The 7,919-nt window shown below is 35.7% G+C and overlaps 1 protein-coding gene across 2 annotated transcripts in view; it reads left to right on the top strand.

Moving 5' to 3' along the window:
- Positions 1 to 794: 794 nt before the first annotated feature.
- The window catches only part of LOC138712516 (neurotrimin-like), a 1,014,780-nt gene continuing 1,007,655 nt past the window's right edge, over positions 795 to 7,919 (top strand). Inside the window, exon 1 of one of the 2 annotated variants that reach the window (XM_069844403.1) lies at positions 795 to 960. The gene's annotated coding sequence lies outside the window, so the exon portion shown is untranslated. The remainder of the gene's footprint in view (positions 961 to 7,919) is intronic. The other variant, XM_069844402.1, reaches the window with a different exon arrangement.

Raw genomic sequence — 7,919 nt, 5'->3', positions numbered from 1 at the left:
ATTCACTTTTTTAATTTTCTGTAGCGTAGTTCCAAACAGGAGGGTTGCCAACATTGATTACGTGAATATGCTCTTGGTTATCATTTAAGTATATAGGCGTTTTTAAAAGATTTATAGTAAAAATAATGCCAATTCCTGAATACTAGTTAGGACAGAAAAGCAAATAATAGATAAGTAAGCTTTCGCATGAGTTTCTTAATAATGCGAACATAACCACAAAATGTATATTGAGAAGTCAACACGGAGATGGAAACCTGCAGCATGACTGCGGCTGCGAAAGTAGCGCCTTGCGTGTGAACAGACTCGCAACCTCCAGTTGCAACTTTTGCTGCACTCGGGTTGCGCAGCACGAAAAGTAGTGTGCAGCGAGCTACTTTTGGCTTACGTGTGAACACGACACGCAACTTTTGCAGCTGCAGTACAAAAGTAGCGCAGCAAAAGTAGCGACGTGTGATCGTACCTTTAACTTGGAAGTTTTGTTGAAGAAAATAATATTCATTTCAGATTCTGGTGCCTGAGTTCTAGGAGTATTATTTTCATTACAGAGTTCTGCAGTTACTTTACAGAAAATGTTAACTCAAAGCTCTGAAAAAAAAAAGTGTTAGGAAAGGTTCCCTTGTTAGTCTTGTGAATACTTTTTGATGTACATTGTTTTCGAATAAGGTAGTATTTATATGTCGCCATCCCCACTCCTCTTCTACCATTTGCTAAGATAAATTCCTTTCACTGCTCAAATTGCGATCTGTGCACAGTACGTTCTCCTTGATTTCTGAACAATTCTTGTCTGTTGCAGCACGCGCCGCTCAGAAGGAGTCCTCGAGCGGGAGCGGCAATGCCCTCGAATTCAGCGGGTCGCGGACCGGCCCCTACTTCGACAAAGTGGCGTCAAAGAACGTGACGGCCCTGCTGGGCAAGACGGCTTACTTGAACTGCAGAGTCAAGAACCTGGGCAACAAGACGGTGAGTACCCTGCCACTATGTCTTGCCAGCAATGGAAATGGAATAGCGATCACAATAATCTTGAATAAACACCCGTAAGACAGAAAACATTTAGTGGGATAATATTATGTTGCTGCTATTGTTTTGGAATGGCTGGATGTTGGCTTAATCCATCAGCAATTTTTATTTTCAATGTAAGCCTGCTACAATAAATAGGAATTATATATTTGAAGCAATGGCAGAATTTGGAATCCCTAGAAAGTTAATTGCCTTAACAGAGATGACCTTAATGAATACACAAAATAAAGTTAAAATACAGAATAAATTATCAGAAAAGTTCATAACTCATAATGGAATTAGACAGGGTGACTGCTTATCAACACTCTTATTTAATATTGGTCTAGAGCGAGTTATTAGAAAGATTGCCATTAATCCAGGGGGAACCATATTTAATAGAATGTTTCAATACTTTGCTTTTGCTGATGATGTAGCTGTATTTGCACGGAATGTGTCATCCTTAGATGATGTCCTCAAACAGATACATAATGAGACAAATGCTTCAAATTTAAATATTAACAGAACAAAGACAAAGTATATGAATAACATAACCACGAGAGACAATACTGTAAAAACTGTTGTCTTAAATGAGGTTACTTTTGAGAAAGTGTCAAGGTTCCGATATCTCGGCTCGATAGTCACCGAGGATAACAACATATTAACTGAGATCAAGGATAAAATAGCCATTGGTAATCGACGCCTCAGAGCATTAGATAAAATTATAAGCACCAGATATATCTAAAAAAAAATGAAGGTGAGGATTTATAAAACAATTATTAAACCTACGGTGACTTTTGGAAGCGAAACCTGGACTCTACCTGAACGAGCAATAACCATCTTAAATACGTGGTAAAGAAAAATTTTAAGAAAAATGTATGGCCCTATTTATGATAAGAGAGAGTGGAGAATTAGGACCAATTCTGAACTATAAAAACTATATAAAGATCCAAGTATTGTCACTGATATAAAAATTAGACGGCTGGAGTGGCTGGGCCACATTATCAGAATGGACAATAATAATATTCCTAAAAGATTACTAGATGCCACGCTAAGTGGTAAAAGAAGAGCAGGAAGACCTAAACTACGATGGTTGAATGATGTTCAGGATGATCTAGTTAAAGCAGGAATTAAGAGATGGAGACGGAGAGCCTTAGAGAGGGAAGATTGGGCGGCAATTCTTAAGGAGGTCAAGGCTAAACTAAAAGGGCTGTATGACCACAGATGATGATGATGTAAGCCTGCTATATCTAGGCCCTAATACACAATACTTTAATTAAACAAGGTTTTCTACATTAGAGGAAATAAACTTTGTTCACAACTTCATCGTTGTTATGGTTAGCACAAACTTTGTTGCAATTATTAGCATGCTTTGAGAAGTTCATGGAGACAATTATGGCCAATTTATTATAAGTATTGGAAGAGCCACATCAAGGTGGCAAGATGAATTGCACTAAAGATGGCACAAGGCAAAGGTCTAACCTGTAAAGTAGATCATGATTATTTTAAATAATCCGTGGCTCTACAGCCCGTGAAGGGCCTAGACCAGGTATGCTCAAAATTGTAAAAGCCCCGATTACACGGATAACACTACCATAACACACACTGTGTACGGACTGGGCTCCGCAACTACATTGCAGCACCGCCCATGTCATGGCTCTCATTCTCTAACAAATACGGATAATAAACTGAATTTGAAAAAGGAAGGAGTAGCCTATACACTGTAATATTCAGTTATTACATTATTATTTTATTATGTTTAATAAGTTATGATATTATCATATATGTAATGTTATTTTCATATTCCACCATACATTGTGGCCTGTTGGCAACATGTGCATTCTTTTCTGAAAGTAATCGGAAATCTATTTCCAACGAATTTACTGCAATGCGCAGCTGGCTCAAAAGATGCTCATCTGTTGATAGGGATCTATGTTTCGATTTAGCAACCTTCATTCTCGAAAATAATTGTTCGCACACATATGTCGAGGCGAAGGTAGCTAACAAAGTGGCAGCGAATAAGCTCATCTAGGGATATTTCCTTTTGTTCATTTTTTTAACACTTCTATTCCTGTCAAGTCATATTTTCTGCATTTCTGAATTCTATGTCACTTTGCAAATCAATTAACGCATCCTGGAACTGCAGTCTCACGGACTGTACATTTACTATGAAAGGATTGACAAAAAGATTAATATCACTTTCCATACATCTAAAACCACTAAATCTGTGAATTCACATTTGAACTGTTCCAGTACGGAGATATAATTAATTATATTTTATTCAGGCACTAATTGTTCGACTTTTACAATGTTTGACCTTTCATGAAGTGCTTTCAATTCTTGAAACTGTAGTGCACGTTGCACCCCTGAAAAAATTATTTTATCATAACATGTATTTCTTTTGGAATAAAATCAAACAATAATAATAATAATAATAATAATAATAATAATAATAATAATAACAACGTTGGTATATGAATACATATTACAGAAAACAGCTTCCCTGTCACTTCGGCATGTTCTGGATGGCAGAGCGTATAATGTCGTTTTATGTTACTCAGTAGTATTCCTGACAGTATCTTACAACATAGTAAACAATTCATGCTTTCACCGAACGCACAACAAAAATAGTCTTCCTCCCACACTATACGGAATGATCATTTTCTTACAGAAGTTTTTGACTGTGTCATTGTCCTATAATGTTCGTACTTTTTACTAAGTACTTAGATTGCCTTCCGCAGTCATCCGTCGAGCTTCGAACGAGGAACAGCACGCTCTACATTCGAAGGTTGTGATTATAGAACGTAATCGCGAGTCAGGGAATGAGCATACCTGGCCTAGACCGACCAGCCGGCTGCTGGCCTCACGCCCACATGTCGAAGCAGAGGTGGACGATCATCCAACCAGAATGGAGGTATCGTGTGGTTAGGACGATGATCCCCCCAGCCGTTATAGCTGGCATTCGCAACCGGATTTCGCTACCTATCGTAGGTCCCCAAGTGCATCACGATGCTGGGTGGACACCGGTCCCATACACTGTCCGAAATTTCATGAGAAAATTTCTTCCCTCATGAGGACTCGAACCAGCGCAATGATTATTTTACTTCTGAAAAATTGCCACTGCTGCAGTTCTGAAGAAATGTTCGCTGACTTTTGTGAAATTTTGTATTTTTTTTAAATATGTTATTCAATTATATTTCGTATTAAAATTGTTATGTATTTTTCCCCTTTAATCTTTCTGGCGGAATTGGCCGATGTTATGAGATTTCTAGTTAAGTTTTATTTGTAATTAACATCTCTAGGCAGAAACATGAACATTACGACGAAGTGAAGAGAAGAGAATAGAAGCATTTGAAATGTGGATATGGAGAACGATGGAGCGTGTGAAATAGACATACAGAATAAGAAATGAAAAAGAAGAGAAAAAATAATTGTTTGGATAACTGGGTGAAAAGAAACTGCCTATTGAAGGATGCACTGGAAGGAATGGTGAATGAGAGAAGAGTTCGGAGCAGAAGAAGTTATCAGATGATAGACAACATTAAGATATATGTATCATATTAGGAGACTAAGAGGAAGGCAGAAAATAGGAAAGATTGGAGCAAGGTGCGTTTGCAGTATTTAGCAGAATATTATACATAGTGTTAAAAAAAAGTATCCAATATTTTAGAAGGTGATAGTATGCATCAAAACAAGAAAAAAAGTCTAATAAACATGGGTCCTACAACACATACTTTCTGACATCTGAACACTTGTTCATAGGAGGTGCTCAATGTGACGTCCATTTATAGCAATGCATTTTTCTGCCCTACAATACAGCAGGCCATGAGATAATTATACTGTAGATGACACTCCTCGCATGGAGTACTGATACGTCGCAAGGAATACTGAAAACAAAAGTCTGGTTGCGGATATGAGCGGGGTTCAGCAGAGATGGTGTTGTGAATTTTCGTAATCAGCATGTGTGGGCCGATGAAAATTCCCATGCATTTGAAGAAACAAGACATCAGCACCGATTCTCAATCAACGTATGGGCAGGAGTTCTTGGCGATAGATTAAGGGCCATACGTGCTACCACAGAGATTAACTGGGGATCGTTATCAGGACTTTCTTATTAACGTATTGCCTACTTTGCTGGAGTATGTGCCATGTCAGCAAAGGCTACAGATGTGGTTCATGCATGATGACACAACAGCACATTCTTTCCTCATTGAGCGTGAACACCTGACGCAGATATTTCAGGACCGCTGGATTGATTAGGAAGGCCTCACACCTTGGTCTGCCCATTGCCCAAACCTAAATCCCCTAGACTTTTGGTTATCAAGAACAACCAGGTCAATTTCAAAGAGTGCGTGATTCCTTACGGCGAGGGACAAAGGAATGCATTCAATTCAATTTATCAAGCCATTAAACATACAGTGATAGGCTTCGTCACAAAAAAGCATACATTTGAAAATACACATATAATTGAAAACAGTAATTAGAATGAAAACACAAAACATTTTGAAACTCTAAAATTAATTAAAACACTTCACTCTTATGTAATAATTGTAACCAATCTAAATAACTTTATTTATTAAAAAACAATTTCATATGAATTTATGTTAAGAAACTCATCTACAAAGTAGAAGGGATTAATTAAAAGCCAATTATAAAATCTAGCTTTGAAACTATTGGTTGGTAACTTATAATATCGACTGGGAAGCTTATTATATAATTTCATCCCCATGACAGAAAAATTTGTGCTATTTTTATGTAATCTACAGTATGGAATATTAATTTGTTCACTATTTCTAATTTCATGATCATGTATATTGGCTATTAATGAGTAATTGTCTATATTTTGTCGAGTGTATATATATATATATATATATATATATATATAAATTTATGACAGTTAATATCTGTGATTGTTTGAAAAGAGGTCGACAATGTTCAAGATAGTTTGATTGACATAGAATTCTAATGGTTTTCTTTTGCAAAATCAAGACACTTCCAATTTTGCTGCCATTTCTCCAGAAAATTAAGGCATACCTAATTATCGACTGAAAGAACGAAAAGTATGTTAAATAATTTTGAGAAACACAAGTCACTAATTTCTTTAATAAATATATAACTCTTGATAATGTTGTGCATATATATTCGATATGTTTTTCTCATGTTAAACTGGAGTCTATAAAAAGTCCTAGAAATTTGGTATAGTTTTGTATGTTGTCCTTTTTATTACATGATTTAGGGTAAAAGTTATGTTGATAGTCTTTTTCTTGATTAAGCAAAAAACCATTAGATTCAAACCATAAAGCCATCTGTGATAGAATATCATTGGTTAGAGCATGTAATTCATTCAGAATAGAGCTGGAACATAAGAATATAGTGTCATCAGCATACATAATTGTTATAGCTTTAATGAATTAGGAAGGTCATTTATTGCTACTAAGAATAGCAGTGGACCAATTATTGAGCCTTGTGGAACACCATAATTTATACTGGAGAGACTTGACCAATTTTCACCTATTGAGACTAATTGCCTTCTGCCATGAAGATAGATTCTAAAAATATTTAGTGTATTCCCTCGAATACCATAAAATTCTAATTTTGATAAAATTAAGTTGTGAGGAACGCAATCGAACGCCATGAATGGACGTCATATTGAGCACCCCCTATGAACAAGCGTACAAATCTCAGAAAGTATGTGTTGTAGGACCTATATTTATTATACATTATTTTCTTGTTTTGATGCAAACTAGCACCTCCTAAAATAATGAATACTTTTTCATCACCCTGTATATGTATTATTTTTGTACGTGCAGAATGTTTCATCTTTGTCAATCTCCATATTTTACAATGATATAGGTAGTTTCCCTATACTTTTCCATCGAGCAGCGATACATAAAAGAAGGTAGCAATACCAGCGTATTAACTCTACTAACAAAATTACCTCAACGTGAAGGGTTTAAGTGTATAAATAGATATATTCCAAATTGACATGAGGAAGCTTGAAACCGACATTGATTGAGAGTTTTTAGCTTTGCACAACTTAATAATACTGTTATGTGTTTAGTGGAAATTGATTTAGTACAGCAAAGGCAGCGACGGAGGCGGAGAAACAAAATAAAACAGGTGATGGAAGTAGAGTAGAAGGAAGTGTGGATGAAAGGAGAGAGAGAAAATAAAAATAAATGAAGTTGCAGTGAAGCGATCCTCGTGAATTATTCATTGCCTCTTAGGATGATGGCTAGAATCGAAGCTGACGCAGAGAGCTGCCTGAGATGCAAGGAGGCTGCGTCCGACTGAGCGTCCCTCGACAAACCTGATTTTGTTTCCAATTCCCGAAGTTGGCTCTAAACATATGTTTCTCAATGTTGTAGACTTTTCGCCTCTTTAACGTTGAAATAAATTTGTTGATGGACTAAAATATTATGTTCGAGTAGGCATAAGAGATGGCATTCCGGCAAATTAGAGTTCAGAATAATAATATTGTTATTGGTTTTTCATTTAGCTCTATTTCAACTCCAAAAACACGAGAAGACATATTATTTATTTATTTATTTATTTATTTATTTATTTATTTATTTATTTATTTACTTACTTACTTATTTATTATTTATTTATTATTTATTTATTATTTATTTATTTACTAGCCGTACCCGTGCGCTCCGCTGCACCCGTTAGAAATAAATATAAAGTAATTACATAATTAAAATAGGACATTTGATCCAGGGAATATTCATGTTTGATAGAAGGATAAATCGTTTAATATGTTACTTAATTTAAATTGTATTTAAAATATTAAAATGCGATCATTTTGATCCAGAGACCACTCATTTGGTGCAATGACAATTCCTTTAACATGTTTCTTAATTGTTATTACCAATTATTTTTGGATAAGCGAAAATTGATAGAAAAATTTTCGCTACAGATTTATT

This window comes from Periplaneta americana, chromosome 13 (genome assembly GCF_040183065.1).
Source record: "Periplaneta americana isolate PAMFEO1 chromosome 13, P.americana_PAMFEO1_priV1, whole genome shotgun sequence".
NCBI classification, from domain to species: domain Eukaryota; kingdom Metazoa; phylum Arthropoda; class Insecta; order Blattodea; family Blattidae; genus Periplaneta; species Periplaneta americana.
Note: the sequence above shows the minus strand (reverse complement) of the source record. Positions and strands in the feature narration are given on the sequence as shown.